Genomic DNA, 27274 nt, shown 5'->3' on the forward strand with positions numbered 1-27274 from the left:
GTGTCATTGTGCCTCAAATACCCTGGTTCAACACTTCAGCACCAGAAGATTGCAGCTAACGTCAAGCAGATCTTTGAAACTCGAAATCCCTGTTGCACCAAGTGCCCCCCAACCATTATCTCCCCTTTCCTCCTGCTGCAGCCCAGGGGTGCCCAACATTCTTAGTCTTTCTTAGACAGTTCCTTCTGCTTCCTTGACTTAACCGATGTTTGGCTTCCCCCAAAGCTTCCTGCCACCTCTCAACTGGCACTCTTGCTTCTCTCACCCCTACAAATGACAGAGCCAAGGCAGGCTGGGCGTCCTCCTCACTCGCAATCACAACGTGCACACTGTCCCCCCAGCCCTCCCATCAAGCTGGCTCCCCTGATGCTCATACGCCGCCCCTCCCCAGCCTTCCCATCAGGCCCCTTACTCAGGGGAGACTGCAGCTCCTGGACCACAGCCTCCCTCTCCACCCCAGCCCTGTCACCATTCTCATGACCTGTACCGCTGCAAGCTTCTAGAGCCACGCCATTGCTGGGGACCTTTGCCACAGCCACACCTCCTACAGTCACAAGTGCAATTTATTTTTATTTTTATTTTTATTTTTTTTACTGTGGTGAAATACACATCACATAAAACTGACCATCCTTAACTGTTTTTGAGTATACAGTTCTGTGGCATTAAGTACACGCACACTGTTGGCAGCCATCCCCACCGTCCATCTCCAGAACCCCTTTCGTCTTCCCCAACTAACGCTCTGTCCCCGTTCAAGCCTAACTCCCCATCCCTCCACTCCCCCCCCCCCCCCCCCCCGGCACCTGGCAGCCACCCCTCTACTTTCCATCTCCAGGAATCTAACGACTCTAGGTACCTCATCGAAGTGATATCAAACCGTGTTTGTCCTCTGTGTCTGGCTTGTGTCACTCCACGTAAGGTCCCCACGGTTCGCCCACGTTGTAGCAGGCATCAGAATTCCGTTCCTTCTTCACACACAGATTTTGCGTTTGCCAGAAATCTCTTATCTCCGAAATCATGAATTGGGAGTTTTACTCTCCGACTATACCTGCAGCTCCCCTGCCGCGATGCCCTGGGGAAGAAAGGGCCTCAGGTCCAGCGCGCCGCTAACGCAGTTCCTTTTTGCCATCTTTCCCCTCCTGTCTTTGGGTTCTTCTTAGCTTCTCTGAAACTCCATGGCCCAGCATAAGCATGGTGCCCTTTCCGCCCTCTATCTCCCCTTCCCGGCAACCCCAGAATGCTCCCACCTTCCCCAAGCCTACACCGAAAGGTAAGGATCGCTGGAGCAAAATCCCCAATCCCACAGAGAGGCGCCACTAAACGTTCAAGATGGCTACCCTCCAGTGGCCCCAATACTGCATAGCCATGGCGCTGTGTATTTCTAGGTAAGCCCTCTCTTCCCTCCTCAGGGACCAGGCTCCTCCATTCTCAACCCTCTTCCTTCTTCCTATCTCCCCTTCGTGCAGAGGATCTGGGCTCCTGCTTTCCTGTGAAAAAGAAGCCACTACTCAGGAACTTGCTGACATCCCCATGACCAGCTCTACAAAGGCGCCAGAGTCTGTCGCCTCTCCTCCTCCTCTTCCTCCTCCCTCTGCAGTGGAAGCAGGGTCCCTAAGTCTATTAAAGAGTCTAGTCCTTCCCCAAGAGTGTTGGACTCCCCCCCTCTTCTACTTGCCTTAGCAGGGCCTCTGCCCCTTCAGTTATGCTCCTTCCTGCACCCTTTTTCTGTCCCTGTCACTAGATCGCTCCCAGGAATTTGCAAACATACTCTAGTATCTTCCATTATAAAAATTAGGGAGGGTCTTGCTTAATCCTTCCAGCAGCAGGGAGTGATACCAAAGTTCTGGCTGCCATTCTCCTCTCACTCCTGACTCTGGTCAGTTCAGCTCTGACCGCCAAGTGCTCTGGGGCATTCTGCAGCCTGCTGGTTGGTCGCCACAGCAACAAATTATTATGTGCAATTCACTGAGACCAATTCAGGCACAGGGATGGCCCTGCTGAGAGGAGGCTTGGTCCAGGATTAACTGGACACCACTCACATCCATTCAAAACTTTCACCCTTGTATAAAATCAAGTGTCTCTCTCTTCTTCACAGAACTAACATAATTTCACTGAGGTATCCTTTCCTGAGTCAGGCCTGCCTCCAGGAATGTGAGGGCGGGTGGTGGTTTGTATTCCTTTCCAGAATTAAGGGAGGTTTCCCTACCCAGAATTTGGAGGACTCGAATTCTAACAAGCCATGTGGTAGATGATTTGTAGGTAGGCCAGTACCTATTAATCTATCATCCAGTTGACTTTGGGACAAATAATCCCACAAACTGGCAAACTCCCTAAACATTAAATGCCAGTGGATTCCCTCTGATGTGGGGAACATATTTACATGTTCTTATAACCTGCAGTCCCTTAACAAATACTTAAGGCAGGCAGATTTTAACATTCCTCCAAGAAACTCCCAAATGTCTTCATGTTAATGCCTTGCTAGAGGGAAAAACAACCTTAGCTCGATGATAGCCAGGCCTCGGGGATCCTCTGAGTCTTCTTCAGCATATAAAAGTCCTTTTGGAAACCTCCCTTTGGCCTTACCTCCCCCACCTCCAAAGTATATAATCAGTCAGTCCTCCCTCACACCCCCAGTGCAGCTCTTTCTGCCCACGGGCTCTTGTCCCCCGTGCTTGAATAAAACCGCCTTTTTGCACCAAAGACGTCTCAAGAATTCTTTCTTGGCCATCAGCGCCAAACCCCAACGCTCCAAACCACATCACCTCGTTTGCATGTTTCAGGTCATTGCCTTGAGGAATCTGGAACAATTCAAGGAGAGCTTTCCTAACCTCAAGATTCTACTTGGCAGTTTCTGGCTGAAGACGCGGCTCAAGCTTTTCTCCAACCAAACAGCTTCCCGTATGTCTCTTCAAAAATCTCACCAGATTTTTTTCATTTGTGTCTCTGCTGAGCCATGCAGAGCTGTGATTCACAAATGTAGATAATATCCCTCCGTGAGCCTGCAGAAATTAAGAAAAATCAGCCCATCAGACTGAGAAAGTGAGAATAATAGAATAAAATGGTCATAAATTTGAACTTTGGTTGATTTTAAGGGATTATACTTTATTGAGACTGTGTCCTGCACCCTTTTCTGGAAGTCAACATCTTATCTTTTATGAAACTGGTGATAACAGTGGGGGTGGAGTTATCTGGAAGAGTTACATGTAAGTCAGTCCTCCAAATTCATTCTGCCATTTTTCCACCAAGACCCCAAAGTCTGAGAACCACAGAACTGGAAGTTAGATCGTTCTTCCGGAAACCAGCCCAGAATGTTCCTGGTACACCTGGGGGTGTGAGCTCAGTGGACTTTCTGGCCTGGGATCCTTCTCAGCAAACTGGTCCCCAGCTCTCCTTTTCTACTAAGATCCTCTTGGATTGTTTTGGTGATTGGTTATTGCTGGCAAAACAAGAGAACGAACTGAAGGGGAGAACAGAGTTTAGGGACTAGAAGGATCATTGCACTTAGTTTCAGAACATGATGGTTGAAGGCAGCCCCCACCCCTGCCCCCTAGCCCCCTATCTCTTTGTGGGGTAGTGACTGGTCCCCCCGAGTAGGAGGGGCCACCCCAAGCCTTCTCTTCACAAAGACAGGGGACACCCATGTTGGTTTGGAAGGCGGGATTGCACACTCCCATAGGGTCTGTCTTGCCCAACACCCAGCCAATGCCTGAGGGCTCTTGCTGTTGGCAGGAGAAAACTGGCTGGAATCAGTTTCCACTTAGCTTTAGCGACAGACATCCTCCAACTGTCAGGAGGAAGAATTTCCTCTGCCCTTCAAGTCCCCCTAGCCAGGCTAAGACTCAAATTGAGATGAGACCAATTAACAGGAGAAGATCATATTGACTTTTGTACAGACAGGAAATCCACATCCACTTGGAAATTCCGAAGGCAGTCAGAGAAAACGAGGTGTACGTGTCATTCTGAACTAAGAAGAGGGTAGGAGTCTGGGGCTTCAAAGGGAAAAAATGCAATTCCCAAGAAGATGAGAAAGAGTTAATGTTTGGTAAATCAATGTTTGCTGGGCTGCTTGGGAACAATGGGACATAGAGGACTTTGGTCAAACAGGCCCTCTTAGGTTCCTCCCCGTTCACCATACCTCATTCCTGTCCTAAGCTATCACAAGTTCTCTAAGCAGGTCCTCTATCTAAATTCTTTAAGGCAGTTGTGAGAGAGGTAAAGAGCTTTTCCTGAATCTGCTGGGTTTTGAGAGCTTTTTAACTCAAAACAATCTCCATCTTGGGGAGATGGGCCCCTACACAATGAAGGAAGAGCACTCAGGTTGTTTCCTCCCTAAGCCACAGGAGGGCCGGGACTGGGCTGTTCCCAGGCTGCCTCTTGTTTGCCAAAGAGGTATGGCTGTGGTACACCTTGACCACCTCTTCTCCAACACCCCAGGCTTGCAGGACCAGGGTCAGCAGCTAGACCACCCAGAGACCTCGTCATGGGGAGCCTTCAGTGCTCTAGAAATGGACAGCCAAGGAATCTGACCATTTTGTTTGAGAGAGAAAGAGAGAGAGAGAGAGTATATGGGGGTGTGGGTACACATGCACTACCAGCAAGGGGCGGGGAGTGGGCGCAGACGACCGGAGAGAATCTTAGGCAGGCTGCACTCTAGGGCTCGATTTCACGACCCTGAGATCATGAACTGAGCCAGTCAAGAGTCAGATGCTTACCCGACTGAGCCACCCAGGCCCCCTCTCCAGCTCTTAATAGATTTCAGAGCCTTATGGGGCACAAAGTTAGCACATTTGTTCGACAACGTTCTGACAACAAACTTAAAGCAGTTACACAAATTAAATTCTCATTATCTTTACAGGTTAGGTCTAAAATGGCAAAATAACCTACTTGTCACAAATGAAAGAAATCTTTTAAAACAGGTAACAAACATTCTTCCTTGCCCTGGGGATGGAACATGGGTTTCCAGCTTGGCTTATGCCAGGGGCCTAAGGCAACTGTTGTTTTGGTGACCGCTGGCTTTCTGGAAGTTAGACAGCTGTCCAGCCTCCAGTCAAAATGGGTGCCTCTAATCTTGTTGTTCGCTGGGATGCCACACATTCCAGGAAGCCAGATTTACCTTCCTAAAATTATCTCGGGCCAGCCTAGGCCGGCCAGGGTGTGATCACCACCAGCGTGCTCTAAGGAGCAGGGCGGGTGGGCTGGCAGGTGCAGGGCAGCCAGGGTGAGGGACCTCTTCCATTTACTAGTGAGGTATAGACCTTCAGAGTTGGAAGGAACTTTAGAAAATCATCCCTTCCACGATCCTCCTTCCTAACATTTATGAATAAGGAAACTCAGCCCTAGAGAACGTGAGTGTTTAATGTCAGATAAACAAAAAGGATGGAGGATGGTAACACGTAGGAGCCTCGGCATCCTGGCTCCAAGCGTGATGCCTGTGAAGAGTGATGAGGTCACGGAATACTCGTGAGGTTCAGTGGGGTGGAGTCCGGAGCCGACGACCAAGAATAATTCTTGAGGCGTCTTTGGTGCAAAATTGGTGGTTTATTAAAGCACGGGGACAGGACCCCGTGGGCAGAAAGAGCTGCTGCACCGGGGTTGTGAGGGGTGGCTGATTATACACCATGGGGTTGGGGGAGGTAAGAAAAAAGGGAGGTTGAGGAAATACTTTCATATGTTAAAGAAGACTTACAAGATACCAGAGGCCTTGCCATTGTCGAGTTAAGGTTGTTTACCCCTCTAGTAAGGCATTAACATGAAGATAGTTGGGCACTTCCTGGAGGCTGCAGATTATAAGGGCATTTAATTGTATCTACATTCCCTTCCTGAAGCTAGGTTATTGATAGAAATGCTTCCTTCTTGTAAACTGCTAAAGACATTTGCAAAACTGAGGGAGACTCAAGTCTTGCAGGATTGTGGTATCTATAGGTTAACTATTTCTTTGTCCTTTAGGGCAGCCAGGGGTGCCTGAGGAATGTCACATACAACCCATGGGGGGGGGGCGGGTTGCGGGGCGTCAGTTTCTGCTTTGTCGTCAGCTTGTCTTCTGTTCCCTCATCAAAGAGGACTGAAGAGCGAGCGAGCTGCATGGGCCACTGCTGTGATGGAAGATGATTGTAGGATGTGGAAAAGACGCCAAAGCATTGCCCATAGTCCGTGAGTGTGTGCATGTGGGTGTGTATAGACCTGAAAGTACTGGTTCTGATCAAAGCAGAACTTGAAAATTACCAAAACCCAGAAATTCCCCAGGGACCTGGCCAGTCAGCCCAAAGGCAGATGCAGACTTGCCAAGAGAGGAGAACAAAAGTGGGCATCTGGGGGCTCTCGGGTGGGGCAGTCAGTTGGGGGTCTGACCTGCTTGTGACTCAGGTCGTGATCTCAGGATCCTGAGATTGAGCCCCACAAGGGACTCTCTCTCCTGGGATTCTCTCTCCCTTTCTCTCTGCCCTTCTGGCTTGTGCTCTCTTTCTGTCTCTCTAAAATAAATAAATAAATCTTAAAAAAAAAAAAAAAAGTAGGCATCTGTGCTGCAGAGAGTCTGGGACTCAGTGGGAGCCCATGTGTAGTGAAGGGAAGGAAACATTCTCCCTCTCTACCCTCAAGGTCTTCTGGCTGGACCAGGAATTAAATTTACATGAGACAGATTAACAGAGGAAAAAATATCGAAGTTCTATCATGTGCACAGAGAGACCCAATAATGAAATTGAGACCTAAAAAATTGATGAGGGAACGGAAGTCAAGCTGAGGACAAAGCTAGCTGACACCCCCACAACCCCCCCCCACACTCCCAGGTGGGCTCTGAGTGACATTCCTCAGGCACTTCTGGCTGCCCTAAAACTAAGGGAAAGAAAAACAAATGGTTAATTTATAGAGATGACAGTCCTGCAAGACCTGAGTCTCCCTCAGTTTCCAAACGTCTTAGTGATTTACAAGGAAAAAGCATGCTTATCAATAACCTAACTTCCAGAAGGAAATGTAGATAAAATTAAATGTCCTTACAACCTGCAGCCCATTGACAAACACTTGAGGCAGTATAATGTTCCTCCAAGAAGCTTCCAACTGTCTTCGTGTTAATGCCTTACTAGAGGGGAAAACAACCTTAACGTGACAATGGCGAGGGCTCCAGTATCCTGTGAATCTTCTTTAGCATATCAAAGTCCTTTTGAAAACCTCGCTTTTCCCTTACCTCCCCCAACTCCCAAGTATATAATCAGCCCCCCCTCACAACCCCAAGGCAGCAGCTCTTTCTGCCCACGGGGGGGGGGGGGGCAAGTCCCCGTGCTTTGATAAAATCACCTTTTTGCACCAAAGATATCTCAAGAATTCTTTCTCAGTCATTGGCTCTGGACCCCACCTATATTCCAAAACCACCTCAAAATGACCAAGGCAGGCAGTTTTTATAATTTTTAGATAGAGACAATAAAACTGTGAGGAAGTGACTGGACAAAGAAACCTTAACTTTGGGAGCTTCCGTGAGTGAGGGATTCTAAACAGAATTTGGGCTGGAGGGGTTCAATTAGCACAAAGTAACAGAGGTTGTTTCTACAGCCATTTTGGCCCCAAAGTTCCCACCTCTGAGCTAAAGGATGCCTCTTTGCCTCCTGGCACAGGGAGGGCACCTTTCCCATGGGAGATTTATTCCTGTTTTCAGGGGCACAGAGGAGGGTCTGAGATTCCTTCTTACAGAGGCTACACTATTGATACTACTCGTATCATTATCGGTGCTAAGGGCTTTACATAGAACATACAGGCTAATCTTCACAACAACCCACAGGGAGAGATGCTATTACTATTTCTACTTAGTAGATGAGGAAACTAACCAATAAATTGAAGTTAACTGGGCTTAAATAACTTGCCCAAAGATGTTGGATTCTGCACCAGCTGGGATTTGAACCCAACGGGTGACTCTGACACTGTGATGTTAATGAGCATGTCTACAATTTATTTGAGAATGTGCATTTTGTTAATTCTCCCCCAGCAATCTTGGAATTGGCTTTTACTTATTATTATTATTATTATTATTATTATTATTATTATTATTATTATTTATTCTGAATAAGAAGTAAGGACTACTGACCTACATCCCTGAACAAAGGAAGGAAAAAAACATTTTTCTTTCTAGGGCCAAAACCTGCCCTTCCTCCAAGGATCTCTGTGGCCAGGGTCAGAGGACAATGGTTTGGTTTCTCTTTTAAACAATATACTCACTGCCTGGCAGAAGATACTTTGTCTCGGGAGTATCCCGAGATACTTTGCCCCTGACCTTCCATTCTTAGTTCCACTCCCCCTGGAGACACCCATTTGCTCAAAAGTTTTCGACTTTTGCCTCATTGTTGCAAACCAGATGGTCGAAGCGCGCTCTGTGTCTTTGTACCCTGACTGGGTGGAGAAAGTATAACATCTGTGTACGTGGATTTCCTGGAATGCGGGCAGCCTTCCTCCAAAGCAGGATGCTGCCGACTTAGGAACTAAAGAAACATCAAGAGCACTCAAAAGTAGACATCGGAGTTACTGTTTCATCCGTGAGAGTAAAATAATCACTGTCTTGCCAAGAATTTTAGTAGGAAGGGGGCGCCTGGGTGGCTCAGTTGTTAAGCGTCTGCCTTCGGCTCAGGGCGTGATCCCTGCGTGATGGGATGGAGCCCCACATCAGGCTCCTCCGCTAGGAGCCTGCTTCTTCCTCTCCCACTCCCCCTGCTTGTGTTCCCTCTCTCGCTGGCTGTCTCTATCTCTGTCGAATAAGTAAATAAAATCTTTAAAAAAAAAAAAAGAATTTTAGTAGGAAGGAAACAAGCTTATTAAACAGGAGACTTGAGTGGTTTTGTTATGGGAGGACTCCGGATAGAGTCAGACAGAGAATCTGGAGTTAGAAGTGCCAGGTGGCAAGTCTCTATCATTCTGGCCTAGCACCTACCAGCTAGCTGTGTGACCCTGCTAAGAATCCCAACCTCTCTGAGCCTGTCTCTCATCCATCAGATGGAGAACGCAGTCTTGCCCCTACTAATTTACATTTTGTGAAGAAATCGAAAGAGAAGACATCATTTAAATGCAACCGGATTTGTATACTAATAATATATGGTCACAAATACACACCAGGTATTTGATGAGCTGAAGACTTCTTCGAACGAGTTTTCTTAAGCTGCGAGACAAGAAACAGGCCAAGGATGACCCTCTGTGGGCAGAGAAGGTTAGGGATCCCTGGAAAAAGGAAGTCGAGACATAGCTTTCTTAACATTTGAGGCCCCCAGCCATTTGGTGATCTATGCCTGACTAGCACTACGTGCTCAAACACATTTCCTGCGGAACTTCCTGGAAAATGCTAAAATTTGGGGACGATAGCCCTTAGTTGTTAATTATTCTAAGGAACAAAAACAATGTGACAACAGACAGCCACTACCGGCCGGGAGATAGCCTCCACGTATCAGAGATAATAAATTGGTGGTAAGCCCCCAGTGCTGTTTCAAAAGCAAAGATTGTCCTGAAACACATTCTTTAATCGTTTTTGCAGGATTTAAACCCCCCTGAGCACTCAAACACCAGACTAAGTGGAACCAGAGAATGATGGTGCCAGCCCTTGCTGGCCCCATGACTTCAGTGTACCAGGACCTGGGCTCTGTCAACTCAGGATGACTTTTGCCCCAATTCTAGACTGAATTCTCCTCTGCCAAAGTCCCCACCCCACCCCAACCCTCCATGAACATCCATGCACCCTTAGCTTAAAACTCCCCACTTTTGTTGTCCCAGGAGACACTGCTTTGGGAAATAGCCCTGGTGTTCTCCTTACTTATCACAAGTAAAACCCTTCCTTTTTGTACTCTTTGGCTTGGTTGTGTCTTTGGGCTCAACACCCACCAAGAGGTGAATCTAGTTCCAGGTTACAAAATTTGGCAACCCAGATGGGACCTCCCACCTAAGCCCTTTGAGATCCCCCAGCTCCCACCAGGTGGGCAGCGGCAGGTCACCAGGCCAACTGGTCTATGTTGCTGGGAAACCTGGGGCAAGGGCATTAAGAGAATTCTTATTGGCAGCGGATGTGTTGGGTCGTACAACTGAATGGGTTCACTGGCTGCTCTGGACATTGTAATCAGAGTCCCCCTTCAGAGAGGTCAGTGAAAATTACCCCACAAATCGCCTTTCTGGCTCAGCCCCTATTTCAAGGGAGGAGGAAAGGAAGGGCTCGAGGTCTGTGCCGTGATCTGGTCTGGTCTGGATGGGAAGCCTGGGGGATCATCTCTGTGTCCCTGAGTCCTGGAGGCTCATCAGGGATGCTGATCTTGAATACCTCATCCTGGAGGCCTCAAGGAGATAAACCTCTGGTTCTGGAGATGATAGGGAGGCCCCAGTTTGGTAGAGCCAAACAACTGAGTGTGCACTTTTAAATGATCAGTCTTAAGAGCTTACTTACCAACTCTCCAGAGAAGGAAATTTTCAGTTGGCTGAGAACGCCCAAACTGATGGCTCCACTGACACTTATTAGAGACCTCTTGGCAGGTGGAGACAAATCCTTAACAGAGATCCAAGCTCGGGGGAAAGGTTTTAATAAAAGAAGAAAGGCTTCTTTGGTAAAGGCTCTGGTGGACTGAATCCTCTTTAGAGTTGAGCCCAGAAGTCCTCAGTTGAAGGAGGTGACAGCATCCCAGATCCTTGGAAGCATGCACCCTGGACAGGTTAGTGGGATAAGAAAATTTTTAGGATCCTATTAAGGAGGATTTTTTAAAAATTTTTTTGAAGATTTTATTTATTTATTTGCAAGAAAGAGAGAGAGTAAGCAGGGGGAGGGGCAGAGGGAGAAGGACAAACAGACTCCCACTGAGTGTGGAGCCCTACACGGGGCCTGATCCCAGGACCCCAAGACCATGACTTGAGCCAAAGTCAGACGCTTAACCGGCTGAGCCACCCAGGCATCCCTATTAAGGATGATTTTAATGCTCGAATGGCCTGAATGAGATGCTTTGGAATACCTAATTAGTGTATTCGTGCACCCGAATCCAGAAAGCGGCTGTTAACTAAATGATCCTAGTGGGGTGCATATTCTGATGGGTATTTAGAAGCTGCTAAAAAAACACCGACAGGATACCATCCATGCAAGAAACTAATAAGGAACTTTTCGAAATAGTGACAAAATTGAGCCCCAAAATATCAACTCCTGAAGAAATACTTCTTACCGCCCTACCTTTGTCTTACTCTTTAAGTGAGATGCCAGGGAGCAGGGCACTAAAATCAAGACCCTCCTTGTCCTCACCATGGTAAAGCCGTGGTAACCGTAGCCACAAGTTTGGCCAGATTGGAAGCCGATATTCAGATATCAGCCTGATAGGAATTATTTTTAAGGCCTTCTCCCCTAAGTCCAAATGAGAACTACATGCTCAGAGGGGAAAGAGCAAACTGAGAATATAAGCAGATGGGTAGATCAACCGATGATGTCACTTAAATTGCAACCCAAATCCTTGAGGGGCTCAAAGCAACTGTCCTTACCTTGCACATCTTTGCAAAAACCAGAAGTATGGCCCCAGAAACAATTCAAAGTCCTTCAACCTCTCTAGGAACTCTTATCCAGATCATTCGCCATTCCTAAAACCAAAGGGAAAAAGGGGGGAGGGGGAGAAGAGGACTTTTAAAAATATAAATGGCTAGAAAAGCACCCTTGTTCAAAACCTAGCACCCAGCTTCCATAAGATACCTTGTCGAGGATAAATACATATCTCAACTATAAGGTTTTTGTTTCTGTCTGTGGATGTTTGGTATTTTCTACCTCCAGATGGTATTGCTAAACTCCATTATAAAAGAGCTCTGTGATTAGGTGGTTTGAAGACAAACGCTTATAAAAATTGAGGATTCTAAAGCTCAGAAAGATAGAAACTAATCCAAATGTTTCTCAGGTTCACGTGATCTGGGATAATCTCTGGTAAATTAAAGTTTACGTCTGTTGGCTTAATTAAAATAGGCATGTCTTTTGGAGTCATCAACACGTTATCAAACATAACACAATCAACCTTTATTCTACATGAATTTATTAGTTAAATTCATGTTGTATCTGTTGCAACTTGTCACCAAAGATGACGTAAAATGATGGCTGGTTTTGTCTGTCTCATGAAGTTTCCATGGGTAATGATGTGGGAGACAAAAGAAGAAGAAAAACCAAGTTTCCTTACTACTTACAGCCCATTGACAAGCCCTTCAAACAGGCAGAGTGACCGTCCTCTAGAAAGTCAACTGCGTTGATGTGAATACTTTGCTAAGGGCAAAAGGCAATCTTAGTAAAATATCTCGAGGTGGGGGGGGGGGTTGTAGGCAGATAGGGTTGGGGGGTCCCCAGAAAAAGGAAGACTAGACAGACATAGCTTTCTTAACCTAAGAGAAGAACATGGCTTCCACTGACGTCGGGAGAACGCGTTGCCCTGCCTGGTACCCATCCTGACGTTCATAATGATCTGTCGGGGTTGGTGCCCTCATTCGAGAGGAGGGGGGCATTTGTTGTGTCATCTTTGAAATAGGGTACGGCTTCATCTGGGGCATGTGGGAAGGAGTGTGTTCATTCTGTCCCCACAGGCCTGGGTAAGGTCATCTGGTTGAGGTATACAACACATACCCTCCAGGGTTACATGAGAGCAGCGAGGATTAGAAAGCAAGTCATGGAGACTTGAGTTTCTACACCATTATTCATTCCCAAAAGTACTGTAAGTCCTCTACCCAACATGACTTGTTTGCTTCCGGCAAGGTGTTCTGTTTGCTCTCCTAAGATTCTGCCAAACAATTCACTCAAAACCAGTTTTTCATTATGTAATGGCATGAGGAAAGGATTACGGTATATTACGTTTCTAGAGGAAGATTGTAAAGTGGACTGTACACTATGAGCGTAATTACGTCTAGAAGAGTAGCTTTGAATGTGTGTGTGTGTGTGTGTGTGTGTGTGTGTGTGTGTGTGTGTGTGTGTAAGGAGGTATACAGCAGGAAGAAAGCTGCATGAAATTGTTGCCAGGAGTGACCTTTTCATGCCTTCTCATATCTTCCAACTTTCAAAATAACAACTCATCATTTATGTAGAGAACGGCACCTTTGAAAAAACAAATCCGTCTGTTGGCAGGTCTCCCGTGGCAGTTCAGTGATTGTGTTCACAAGCAGAGCCGCCTGGGGTTTGGGAGTCAGAAGACTTGGGTTTGCGTTCCAGCACAGCCCTCGATCGGCCCCTTATGGGTGTCATTTGCTTTATCAGCCCCAAATCTCTTCACCTATAAAATTAGTAGGACCAGCTTTGAGAAACTCTCGGGGTTACTATAAGATTCTAGATTTTAGAACAAGGTAACGCAGCAGAAAAGTAGATCACGAATGGATAATTTTCAAAGGACGTCACGTTCTCTGGGTTGCCTTCATCCCGGTGGACATTGCTCCTCCCCTGTTACCTGGCTGTTAAAGTGAGAAGTCTTTTAAGGTCTTAACCCAAGACCTCCTCCTACTCCCAACCTCTTCTCTCTCCCTAGATGATTCATTCCTAAGACTTCAGTTTCCCCTGGTAAAAATGACTCACAAGTTGGTGTCTCCAGACCAGACTTGAAATAGGAGATCTCATATGAAATATGAGAACTCGACTTTCTTATAGCCACCTCGAACCTAACATGTCCAAAATTAAATGTGACCTTTCCAGATCCCACCACAACAAAGCTGGCCCATGGTTCTTTTCTCTGAGATTGTGACCGGCATCCAACCTGGAAGACATCCCTAACTCTTCCCTTTCCCTCACCCCCCATACCCATTCCATCACCATTGTACAACCCAAATATCTCCAGAACCTTTACCCTTCATATTTGCACTGCCATCACTGTAGTCCAAACCGCCATTGACTCTTACCTGCATTATGACAATAACCTCCAAACTAGGGTTCCTATACCCATTTGTTCTTCTATACAACCCATTCTCCATAATTGCATCCAGAGAAAGCTTTTTAAAAAATCAACTGCATTGGGGCACCTGGGTGGCTCAGTCCGTTAATGGTCTGACTTCAGCTCAGGTTGTGATCTCAGGATACTGGGATCAATCCCTGCGTCAGGTTCCCTGCTCAGCAGGGGAGTCTGCTTATCTCTCTCCCTCTGCCCTTCTCCCCTGCTAGTGCTCTCGCTCTGTCAAATAAATAATTTGACAGAGCAAGAGACAGCCAGAGAGAGAGAGGGAACACAAGCAGGGGGAGTGGGAGAGGAAGAAGCAGGCTCCCAGCGTAGGAGTCTGACATGGGGCTCGATCCCAGAACACCGGGATCACGCCCTAAGCCAAAGGCAGACACCTAATGACTGAGCCACCCAGGCGCCCCTAAATAAAATCTTTTTTTAAAAAATCAACTGCATTGAGGTATAAGGTACATGCAATAAAATTCATACATTGGAGTGTAGAGGCCAATGAGTATTGACAAATGTGTACAATCATGGGACAACTACCCAATCAAGATAGAGAATATTTCCAGCACCAGGATAGCTGGGTGGCTCAGTTGCTTAAGCATCTGACTTCATCTCAGGTCACGATCTCAGGGTCCTGGGATAGAACCCTGCCCTCTGCTCCCCACTCAGCGGGCAGTCTGCTTGTGCCTCTGCCCCTCCCCCCACTCATGCATGCGAGCCCTCTCTCAAAAAAATAAATAATCTTTATAAAAAAAAGAAAAAGAATATTTCTACCACCTCAGAAAGCTCCATTTACAATCAGTCTCTCTGCCACGCAGAGATCTGATTTTTTTAACCTCGTTTTTTTTATCGCTATAGTTTTGCTTGTTCTAGAATTTCATATATATGGAAATATACAGTAGGGACTCCCTTGTGTCTACCTTATTATTCATTCAGCAAAACCACAAGGAGATTCACTCATGTCATGGTGTCTCAGCAGCTTGTTCACTTTTATTGCTGAGTAAATACTTCCTTCTATGACCATACACCACAGCGTATCTATCCATCACTTGCTGATGAGCATTTAGGTTGTTTCCGGGTTTTGGCTATCTGGTATTATTTTTTTCCTGTCCTTTTAACAACCTACCTAGGTCTTGATATTTTTTTTTTTAAAGATTTTATTTATTTATTTGACAGAGATAGAGATAGCCAGCGAGAGAGGGAACGCAAGCAGGGGGAGTGGGAGAGGAAGAAGCAGGCTCCCAGCCAAGGCGCCTGATGTGGGGTTCGATCCCAGAACTCCAGGATCACACCCTGAGCCGAAGGCAGACGCTTAACCGCTGTGCCACCCAGGCGCCCCTAGGTCTTGATATTTAAAATGCACCTCTAGGGGTGCCTGGCTGGCTCAGTCAGTGGAACATGCAACTCTTATTATTGGGGTTATAAATTTGAACTCCACGTTGGGTACAGAGATTACTTAAAAATAAAATCTTTTTTTTTTTTTAAGATTTTATTTATTTATTCGACAGAGAGAGAGACAGCCAGCGAGAGAGGGAACACAAGCAGGGGGAGTGGGAGAGGAAGAAGCAGGCTCACAGCAGAAGAGCCTGATGTGGGGCTCGATCCCATAACGCCAGGATCGCGCCCTGAGCCGAAGGCAGACGCTTAACCGCTGTGCCACCCAGGCGCCCCTTAAAAATAAAATCTTAAAGGGGCGCCTGGGTGGTTCAGTCGGTTAAGTATCTGCCTTCGGCTCAGGTCATGCTCCCACGGTCCTGGGATTGAGCCCTGCATTGGGCTCCCTGCTCAGCCTGCTTCTCCCTCTGCCTCTGCCTGCTGCTGCTCCCCCTGCTTGTGCTCTCTCTGTGTGTCAAATAAATACATAAAATCTTTAAAAAATAAATAAATAAAATCCTTTTAAAAATTAAAAAAAAGAAAACGCACCTCTTGTTAGGCATTGTATAAGTGAGTATTATTTTTTAATCCAGCTAAATGATCTCTGCCTTTGGCAATAAGGAGGAGGGAGTGACGTGGCAAGCACTGGAGAAGAAAGCTAATGGATTTCATTAATGGGATAAATATAACAACCATAAAGTATTTGTACGGACTTGCCTTCATCTTCTAAAAACTGGATGCCTGCCATGAACCCAGTGGTTCTAAGAGTGTAGCCTAGACCTGGGGCCCAGTGAGACCCTTTCAGGGAGTGTGTGAGGTCAAAATTATTGTCATGTTGGGGTGCCTGTGTGGTTCAGTCGGTTAAGTGTCCTACTCTTGATTTCGGCTCAGGTCAGGATCTCAGGGTCTTGGGGTGGAGCAGGCATAGGGATCCGGGCTCAGCGGGGAGTGTGCTTCTCCCTCTCCCTCTGCCCCTCCCACTGTTCATGCTCTCTCTCTCAAATAAATAAATCTTTAAAAAAGTATTTTCATGTTATTACCAGGATATTATTTGTATTTTTCACTGTTTTTGCATTTTGCACTGATGATGCAGAAGCAATGGTGGGCAAAACTCCTGGGGGCTTAGCATAAGTCAAAGCAGTAGCACCAAGTTGTACTAGCAGTCGCTGTACTTTCCCGGCCACGCACACTGAGATTTAAGGGGAAAAAGTCAGTTTCACTTGGGTACATTTGATGAAACTGTGAAAATTAACTGTATTAAATCTCAACCCTTGAGTAATAGACTTTATAATATCCTCTAAGTGACAAAATGGGAACTATGCATAAGGCACTTCTTTTTTTTTTTAGATTTTATTTATTTATTTGACAGAGAGAGAGAGACAGCCAGTGAGAGAAGGAACACAAGCAGAGGGAGCGGGAGAGGAAGAAGTAGGATCCCAGTGGAGCAGGGAGCCCGATGCGGGGCTCGATCCCAGGACTCCCGGACCATGCCCCAAGCCCAAGGCAGACGCTTAACGACTGAGCCATCCAGGTGCCCCTGCATAAGGCACTTCTGACGGTTTTCTAGAAAAAACTTAGTTGTGCAATTGTGTGAGATGCAAGCAAAAGTAGATTAAATTAATAATTAATTAGGTAAATTAAGATAAAATATTGATAGTATCCAATGTAGGAAAGAGTATGGGGAAATAAGTATTCCGTTACACCACGAGAGTACAGGTTAGGACTGCCAACTCGTCAAGACTCTAAATGCACATACACTCTGACTCAGCTCTCACATTTCCAGCAATCTATCCTCCAGAAATAACAGCAAGACCATAGCAGCGCTTGTACCAGCAAAAAATGGGAACGAACCCAGATGCCTATCGATAAGAATATATATAAATAAATTACAGTACACGCATACATCAGAACACTATGCATCCATTTAAAAAATGAGGTGGCTCTAAATTACTCATGTCCACAGTATAATGGTGAGAATTAAAAGTGAGTTGCAAAACAAAAGCCACCGTACGAGACTAGTTACACATGTGGGTACATACACACATACATAGGAATCTGGCCAGGTCCACACCAAACTTAGTTCTAAAGGGTACGAATTGGGGGCGCCTGGGTGGTGCAGTTGTTAAGCGTCTGCCTTCAGCTCAGGGCGTGATCCCGGCGTTCTGGGATCAAGCCCCACATCAGACTCCTCCGCTGGGAGCCTGCTTCTTCCTCTCCCACTCCCCCTGCTTGTGTTCCCTCTCTAGCTGGCTGTCTCTGTCAAATAAATAAATAAAATCTTTAAAAATAAAAATAAAAATAAAAAATAAAGGGTAGGAATTGAAGGGGGAACAGAAGAACCCTTCTTTTTTGTTTGTTTGTTTTTATGGTTCTTATTTATTTGACAGAGAGAGAGAGGGAGAAGCAGACCTGAGCTGAAGGCAGACGCTTAACCACTGAGCCACCCAGTGCCCCTATTCACTACAAAGTGAATAGATTCACTTTGTAATTTAAAAACAATTTGTGTCTGGGGCGCCTGGGTGGCACAGCGGTTAAGCGCCTGCTTTCGGCTCAGGGCGTGATCCCAGCGTTATGGGATCGAGCCCCGCATCAGGCTCCTCTGCTGGGAGCCTGCTTCTTCCTCTCCCACTCCCCCTGCTTGTGTTCCCTCTCTCGCTGGCTGTCTCTATCTCTGTCAAATAAATAAATAAAATCTTTAAAAAAACAAAAAAAAACAATTTGTGTGTGTGTTGAGATAGACTTCCAATAACTACGCTCCTGGTGAGCTCCTTTACCATGTCGGCAGCAGGAGTCATGACTGCCACCTGGTGGTCACACACAGAGCCACGATAAAGTGTGTATCTGAGGGTTTCTCAGTTGTCGGCACTATGGCCATTTTGGACCAGAGAAACGAGGGAGGGATGGGGTAGGAGGCTGTCCTGCATACTGTAGGGTGTTTAGTAGCATCCCTTGCCTCTATCTTCTAGGTGCCAGTGACGCCCTCTCCCTAAGTTGTGACAACTGAAGAGGTCTCCAGACTGGCAGTTCTCCCCCCAGGGACGGGGCAAGAGTGACCCCGGTTGAGAACCCCTGATCTAAGAGAATGGAAGCCTTATGAATGCACGGTAAACAAACAAAATGTGCTCATTCATTCACTCACAAAAATATCACAGTAGACAAGGTATCTTTACGAGATCTATTTCTAATGTCTGCTGGAACTAGTGATCTCTTTTACCCATGGTTGCTCTCACACAGAAGTCTTTTCACAGCTTTGCAATATTCTGAGGCTTAAATTCAGTAGAAGAAAAGCCATTCTTGGGTGCCTGGGTGGCTCAGTCGGGTAAGCGGCTGCCTTCATCTCAGGTCATGATCTCAGAGTCCTGGGATCAAGCCAAGCCCTACCTTGGGCTCCCTGCTCAGCAGGGAGTCTGCTTCTCCCTCTCCCTCTGCCCCCTTCCCTGCTTGTGCGCCCTCTCTCTCTCGCATAAATAAAATCTTAAAAAAAAAAAAAAGGAAAGGGAAGGGAAGGGAAGGGAAGGGAAGGGAAGGGAAGGGAAGGGAAGGAAAGGAAAGGAAAGGAAAGGAAAGGAAAGGAAAGGAAAGGAAAGGAAAGGAAAGGAAAGGAAAGGAAAGGAAAGGCAAGGAAAGGCAAGGCAAGGCAAGGCAAGGCAAGGCAAGGCAAGGCAAGGCAAGGCAAGGCAAGGCAAGGCAAGGCAAGGCAAGGCAAGGCAAGGCAAGGGAAAGGAAAGCCATTCTTACCCAGTGAATCCCCAACTGCCTCAGGCAAATCCTAGCATGCATGCCCCACACCCCACTCCCAGACCTACAGCAGGAATTCACAGCACCCTATGTTGTGGCCTCAGCCCTGTGCCCCCAGTCAGTAAGTGCCACAAAACAGCAAGCCAGTCCCCTCCTGTCCCCTCACTCAGCCCACTGATTGACCCCGTTTGGAAGCATCCCTGTGTCCACTGCACTCACAGTATTACCGCCTTATAGCCTAAAGGTCACTAGGAAGTATTGGGGTGGGGAGGGGAAGTCTGTGGAAATTCATCTCTGCTATTGATTACCCCCACCACCAAAAAACCCACAGAAACAAAAACATAAACCAGACATGGCCTGGGCATATCAGTTAATCTCTCCCGATCTCTGTGTCCTTATTTATGAAACAAACGACCCATACTAGATATCTGAAGCTCCCTTTCAGTTCTATAACCTATGATTAGAGACGACTGGAAATGATCCGGGACAGGTGTTGCTGTCCCTGCTACAATGTAAGTATTTTCTCCAGGAAGGATTATCCTGTATGAAATTAAGCTGGTGCTACTGGAGTCTTTTTATTTATATATTTATTTAAATTCCAGGATTTGGGGGTCCTATAAAAATTGTAATTGCTGAATAGGCATAGAATTCTAAGCCACAGGTTCATAATACATTTATTGTATTCCTAGGGCTTTGTTGTTTTTGCCAGTGGGCATTATCTGATATCAATAATATATGAATTGTATTCCCACTTTCATTATATTAATATTTTCATATCTGTTACGTGCATAATATGTAAATTACCTGACGCTGATTAATGTTAACCGAAAACAGAAGGCTTTGCTGTATTTATATGATCTCTCCAGGGTGAATCTGCAGAGGTAGAGTAAAAGCTCAGTGAGGACAGGTCCCCTCAAATTCACAGCATTTGTGAGTTTTCTTTTCAGTGTGAATTGTCTGATGAAGAGTAAGGGGGACGCTGAGACCAGGGGCTTTGGCACATTTGTCGCATTCACATTGTTCTCTCTGGTGTGAGCGTTGCAGTGAGGAGTAAGATGTGTGCCCCAGTCAAGGGTCCTCCACTTGTAAAGTATTCAGAGGGTTTCTTTCAAGTATGGATTATTTGATATCAAATTCAGTTTCAGTGATTACTGAAAGCTCTTCCATACTTACTGCATCATATGGCTTATTTCGTTGTGTGGGTTTTTGGGTTTTTTTTTTTTTTTTTTTTTTTTATGAGAGAGAGCAAGAGCAGGGGTGAGAGGGACAGAGGGAGAGAGGGAGAGAGAGAATTTTAAGCAGGCTCCGCATTCAGCACAGAGCCTGACATGGGGCTCAATCTCATGACCCTAAGATCACAACCTGAGCTGAAACCAAGAGTCAGAGGCTTAACTAAGCCACCCAGGCGCCCCCAATGTCATTTTATTTTAAATTCTAGTATAGTTAGCACACAGTGTCATATTAGTTTCAGATGTTCACAGTCGTTGCCAAACATGGACATTCCCCAGAAATCTTTCTACTACTATTTTTGAGGCTATCCTCTATGTAATTCCAGGGGACCCTATTCACATAGACTCTGGTGCTAATGTCACTTGGAATCCTTTAGAAGTGGTCCTGCTAACAGGATCAGCTGGGAGTTAGAAAACAGAAGATCTTTGAGAGTATCAGTTATGGAGATGCTTTGGAAAATTTCAAGGTATTTGAAATGCCTGTAAAAAACATTGCCCTTGTTTTCCTTATGGTAAGTAGATGGAATTGACAGAATGTGACTAATATCTATTTTTCTGATGAAATAGAAAAACCCCCCAGTGGTGTCTTGGAGCCATCCTGTACCACTCACAAAAGCCAATCATGCCCATTTCTTCCCAACTCAGAGCTGTTGGCAGCTTGAAGTCAGGCATGATGGGATTATTTACACCACAGAAAATGGCTAATCGTACAAATCAGGACCCTCCCTGCCCTTGCTCCGGAAAACTAGCTGTTGAGAATTTCCCAGCCTGCCACTGGGTGTACCAAGTGCCACACTGCCTCTCTGCAATGAAGACCATATAAAATCAAGTTTCCCCAGCTTATATGTGGAGTCTAAAAAAAAATACAAACCACAAAACAGAAAAAGACTCACAGATATGGAGAACAATCTGGCAGTTGCCAAAGGGTAGGGGGATAGAAGGATAGGCAAAATAGGCAAAGAAAATTACTTCCAATTCTAAAATAAATAAGTCGTGGAAATGAAAAGTACAGCTTTGGGAATATGGTCAACAGTACTATAATAGTATGGTGATAAATGGTAACTACCCTTATCATGGTGAGTATCCTATAATATATTTAATTATCCAATCATTATGTTGCATACCTGACAGTAATATGTCAACTATCCTCCACTTAAAAAAAAAATAGAGATTCCCTACCTTAAAATTCCCTTTTTAAATGGGAATTATGCTTGCTTTATTATTTCTCTAAAAAATATCAGGAAGTTTGTCCCTCAATGTCTAAATAAGGTGAAAGAAAATTGTCATTGACGTTATCTTAGCTTGCCATTTCTGTTCTCTGTGAACAATAAGAGATGAAAACACTCTTCCCCTCAGCCTAGCCTCGACCCTCACAGTTGCCGGCCTACCCACTGAGATTCTCTTGTCACAAGCAGCCCTTCCATTTCCTGCCCACATGGCCAAGGGAGCAACATATGCTCTGGGGGAAGGTAAAGAGGTGACTTTCGGGTGGGCAACTTGACAATATGCGTTTAAAATATGGGTATAATTTGACCAAGAAATTCCACTTCTGGGACTTTATTTTAAAGATATAACCAGTCAGGGGGTGCGTGGGTGGCTAGTCGGTTAAGCATTAGACTCTTGATTTCAGCTCAGGTCGTAGTCTCGGCTCAAGTCATGATCTCAGGGTCATGAGATTGAGCCCCACCTCAGGCTCCACACTCAGTGTGGAATCTGCTTGGGATTCTCTCTCCCTCTCCCTTTGCCCCTCCCTCCATTCACATGTTCGCTAAATAAATAAATAAAATCTTTTAAAAAATAAAAGATAATCATATTGCAAAGATGTGCAGAAGTGCCAGTTAATACTTCAAAAGCAAACCTCAACCAATGAGGAATGGAAGTTGGTGAATAAATACCCAGGTTCCTGGATGCTTCTTGGGCAAGTGTGAGATGTCATATACACAGTCTCTCAGGGGGTCCACAGAGGGACTGAGCCTCAATGGTCACCTGATCATTAACTGCCCTTTATTGCCATTCCTTCCTCCCTGTTTCATTTCCCCATTCCTTCACCATGCCTCTTAGGATCGCCTCCAAATTAACTACTTGCCTCCAAACTGTTGTCTGAGTCAGCTTTGGGGGAAGTCCATCCTAAGACTGTGTTTCAACCCAAACCACTAAGTTATTCATGTTCTCATATTGACTTATCCTTCTCACCACACACAGGAAAAAAAATAAGGAAAAAGGGGCACCTGGGTGGCTCAGTCATTAAGTGTCTGCCTTCGGCTCAGGGCATGATCTCGGGCTCCCTGCTCTGGTGGGAACCTGCTTCTTCCTCTCCCACTCCCCCTGCTTGTGTTCCCTCTCTCACTGGCTGTCTCTGTCAAATAAATAAATAAAATCTTAAAAAATAATAAGGGAAAAAATGAGGTGGTTTTTTTTTTTTTTTTTTTAAGATTTATTTATTTTAGAGAGGGAGAAAGAGAGCACGTGCACAGGTGGGGAGGGGCAGAGGGAAAGAATCTGCAAGCTGACTCCCCGGCTGAGCACATAGCCCTATGTGGGGCTGGATTTCATGACCCGTATCATGACCTGAGCCGAAACCAACTCCTTTGCTTAACGACAGAGCCACCCACGGGCCCCAAGGGCCTTTTTTAAAAAACAATAATTAACTGTTACTCAAATGCAAACTGTTCTGTAAAGTTTTATAAAGTTACTTCCTCAAATGCAAAGTGTTTTGTAAAGTTAGACATTTAATAGATTAGTCTTGGAGTTCGTGGTGAGCACTTTTCCTTTTGAAACGGATTCCTTCAGTCTACTTCAGTGTTTCTACTAGAAAATTCGTAATGGTTTTACAAGTCATTTTAGGTCTTTCAAGGAGGAATATGATTGTGAGGAAAGATCTGAAATAAAAATTTAGACATTAATTCATAATAAGGACTAAAATATTTGACAGTTATTTTGCACACCAAAAATATCTGGAAACATTTTCCTGCCCTACTATATAATATTCTTACTGTCGTTAAAATAATCAGCCTGAATAGTTCTTCCCAAAAGTTCGGGAGGGGACAAAAAAGTTTCCCATCTTTACTCTTCGAGAAGTTAAATGCCTTGGTGAAGAGGGATGAAATAAAATCTTAGCACTTGGCACTACAGCAAAGTTGGAGAAGTGCATCACATGGAGGTAAATGTGCCAGCAGAGTGCTCCTTCATACCAACACGAGAGTCCTGAGACAGGAACAGGAGTCAGGCGGAGGAGACAGGGATTGCACCCAGCCCACCTTGTTAGAAATTCCCACACATCGATATGATTTAAGACACCAACCAAAAGGGAGCCTTCCTTGGCCAGGGAAAATATCGCCTGCAATTTCTTCCAGCGCAGGCTCCAAAGGCTCTAGACTGAGTCCGGCGCCCTCTCTAACGTGCCCTAGGCTATGGATCCACCTCTCCGGCGCTCCCTCTTCCTCCCCCACAGGAGGAACGGGTTCCTCTCTGGACCGACGGTCAGTGGCTCTCCGGGTTCCCACAGTGGACACAGCAGGGCTCGGCCGCCCCACCGCAGCGGACCGCCCACGGCCGGTCCTTGGCGCCCGAGTCGCTGCGCTGCGGTCCGCGCCACAGGCCGGCACCCACCCGGCTGCGCAGCCTCTCCGGGAGCGACCAGGGTGAGCAAACGGCTGGACCCGAAGCGAAGCCGCACCGCCCCGGGCCTGCCTCGCTGAGGGTTCCGGACGTGGCGGCAGAGCCAGGACGCGGGGCCACGCGGGAATCAGTACCGCCCTGCGGTCGACGATGACAGGTAGCTCCGCCCTGGGATTAGCGGACCGGGACCCAGCAAAGAGCCAAACGCATATCCCAGGACAAATGGCGCCACAGCTCTCGGCCAGGAAAGCTATGGGCCTGCGCAGACAGGAATCTTTCGGGCTCTGCGCAACAGAGTGGCTTCCTAGCCAATCAGCAGCTGCGGCGTTTCCTCGCCCCGCCCCTACCCGCCACGTCCTCGTCTGGTCTCCATGACAACTCCTGTGTTTTTCCCTCCCCGCCCCCCAAACGGTCAAGCCAACCTCAAAGAGCAGCTGCGCCAAGAGACGGAAGGCAGGAGGAAGGTGACTAATTTCTGTGTCTTTATCATCTTATGTAGGTAGGGCTGTCGTAAGGGGAACCCACCTGATCGATGAACAAGAGATTACAGCGAGAAGGGCTGGGTTCCAGAACCAGGCAAAAGAGGCCGATGAACTGAGTGTGAGCATTCCCTAAAAGAAAAGCCAGAGGACACATTTTAAAAAGTGAAAACTAAGGGCGCCGGGCTGGCTCAGTCGGAAGAGCGTGGGGCTCTTGATGCCGTTGTGAGTTTGAGCCCCACCTTGGGTGAAAGATTACAAACATAAATAGCCTTTAAAAATAAAAGTTTAAAAAAATTTAAAATGTAAGGAGTAAAAGTGAAAAATAACCACTCTTTTGGAGTCCACGAGGAAAGTGAGCTAAGGATACAAAACAGAAATATCCTCCCAAAATAGCAGAGAAGTTGGACAACCTTGTAGCCAACATAGAAAGCAAGGAGCTTTTCGCGAGGGGCAAGGCAAGTGTGCTCGCGAGGAGCGAGCGAACAAAAGCATTAGACACTGCCTGCGACTGCCCTCTACTTGGATCAGCTTTGCAGGAAAGGACTCCCCTAACTCATCTGGGATTTTCAAGCCTTCTCCTCTGTTGGAGACCTTTCCTCCCATCCTAAGCAGGGAACAATGACATAAATCTACAAGACACTGGATTAGGAATAATTTTGAAGTGTCACAGGAATCATATGCCATACTCTTAAAATGATAAGAAATAAAAGGAAACAAATCTCAAGAATTTTCTCTTTGTTTTCCCGGTTTCCTCACACTCTGGCTTCTTGAATTTACTACACAGAGAAACCTCTGAATCCCTTCTCGTGTGCGCTTATTACTATGTCAATCATCGAGTACAAAGGAGGGCATGATTCAGAAAGCCTTCTTCAGGAAGGACTATCAGCCCGTGTTCTCTGCTCTTAAGAGGCCCCTGGCCTTGTCACAGTCATGAATCTTAAGGACCACACAGGAGCTGTCAAAAATACTGGCCTCTCTCAAAGGGACTGGTAAGTAAAGTTGGGCTGTTCTATCCAAGGAAAACCACTCTGACTTTCCTGTATGCTATTTAATACCTTCTTACACTTATAGCAGTTGCCTAAGCAGGCACTATAACTTAGATTATATTAGAGAAGGCACCTCTTAATCCAGAACTCTTTCCTTTGGAGCCTACACAGGAACAAATCCCAGACAATACCGTCCCATCCAACGAGGTTCCCTTTGGACGGTGTCTTAATGTGAAGAGTGTGCTAACTCCGAGCTCTGCCTCTAAGTCAATACAGAAGCCATCTACCCTTGGCATATTGTCTTCCCCAAGGCTACCAGATTGTACAACATGGAGAAAATCAAGTTTTCTGACATCTGTAGTCCATCAGTCACTGATGCTTCCACCATCCCTAGCAAGTGGTTCCATTATACCCTGGTGATTGGCACGCTCAGCAGCCTTCCTCAACTACTTATCTCAGGGCCACACATACATGGGCACATGTGCAGAAAGGCAGTAGAGTAAAAAGGTTAAGAACAAGGACTCTTGAAAAAAAAAAAAAAAGAACAAGGACTCTTGAGCTGGACTACCTGGGTTTAAATCTCAGCTCCAGGGGCGCCTGGGTGGCACAGTGGTTAAGCGTCTGCCTTCGGCTCAGGGCGTGATCCTGGCATTGTGGGATCGAGCCCCACATCGGTCTCCTCCGCTATGAGCCTGCTTCTTCCTCTCCCACTCCTCCTGCCTGTGTTCCCTCTCTCGCTGGCTGTCTCTATCTCTGTCAAATAAATAAATAAAATCTTTAAATAAAAAATAAATCTCAGCTCCACACTGTTTCCAGGTTGGCCAGTGACTTTGCCTTTCTGAATCATGGTTGCCTCCTCTAGAAAATAGGGATAAGAGTGCCTATTTAAGGGCATCATTGGAAGAAATGAATGAGTTGGTGCATACAAAGGTGCCTGAACAGTGTCTAGCATGTAATTAATCTTTACTACAAGCATTAGCTATTATTGTCACAGAAATCTTCTGAAAGGGGTCTGGGAAGAGCTAAAATACAAAGAACAGACAAATGGCAGTTTGTACACTAAATTCTGCCTTACCTTATGCTTATAAAAGGAAAGGAATGGAATATCAGTGCCTACCTCTCAAACTGCATTTCTAGGATAAGGACAAAATCCAGGTAGCTTTCCTTTCTTACATTTACTAAAGAAGAGATTAAACTAGGTCTGCCTTACAAACTGAGGCAATTATCCAGATACCTAAGGCCAGGTTTATTTGGGGAAATGGATTTTTTTTTTTTTTACCTAGATTAAACAGAAGTATTTCTCAGTTCTCCATGTTGCTCTATCATAGCAACCTTCCTACTAGGATGAATTGGCATATCTTCTGATATCGATTCTGGCCAACTGAGCAGAAACATTCATGGAGAGGAATAAAGTAGTACACAAATGTACTGGCTATGCCTCTCAATTCTTCGGAGAAATGAAATTACCTTCTGCAGTGAGCCCATAAGGTGGAAATAGAGTATTATCAATATTGTCCTTATAAATCTCACATTTGCTCATAAAATGCAGTTACATAGCTTTGTGTATAACTCTGATAACACACACTATTATGTGTTCATATGTATAAATGTATAAGTAAATGATAGAATGTTACACATGTATGTAAAATATAATTTTACAGTATTTTAAATTTCACTAATTTATCTGTTGAGCTTTTTTGGAGGGGGAGTCTTGGTGCATATGGTTGAATTCTTATTAAGTAAAATGTGAGTATGATATGATTTTCCCAAAGATGTTTATTTCAAGCCACTATATTTTGTATTCACGACTTTGGCAAAACATATCCAGAAATAATCTAATGTATGATGTGTATCAAAGGTACTACAGGGATGACTTTTAACTCATCTTATATGAATTTTTAAAACCATGTATAAGTATTAAATATTATTTTGTTTAAAATCAACAATAGGGGCGCCTGGGTGGCACAGCG

The 27274-nt window shown here is 45.7% G+C and overlaps 1 long non-coding RNA gene across 1 annotated transcript; it reads right to left on the reverse strand.

The window, feature by feature from the left end:
• Positions 1-806: 806 nt before the first annotated feature.
• LOC148109023 (uncharacterized) lies at positions 807-26074 on the reverse strand. Its single transcript, XR_015726782.1, has 7 exons — positions 25873-26074; positions 24362-24447; positions 11467-11562; positions 10397-10650; positions 9085-9189; positions 2826-2996; positions 807-1069 (listed from the first exon to the last, which is right to left on the reverse strand). It is a non-coding gene; the product is annotated as an uncharacterized LOC148109023 (long non-coding RNA).
• Positions 26075-27274: the final 1200 nt, after the last annotated feature.

Source organism: Ursus americanus, chromosome 14, assembly GCF_024610735.1.
Source record: "Ursus americanus isolate L20-20 chromosome 14, mUrsAme1.1.p, whole genome shotgun sequence".
NCBI classification, from domain to species: domain Eukaryota; kingdom Metazoa; phylum Chordata; class Mammalia; order Carnivora; family Ursidae; genus Ursus; species Ursus americanus.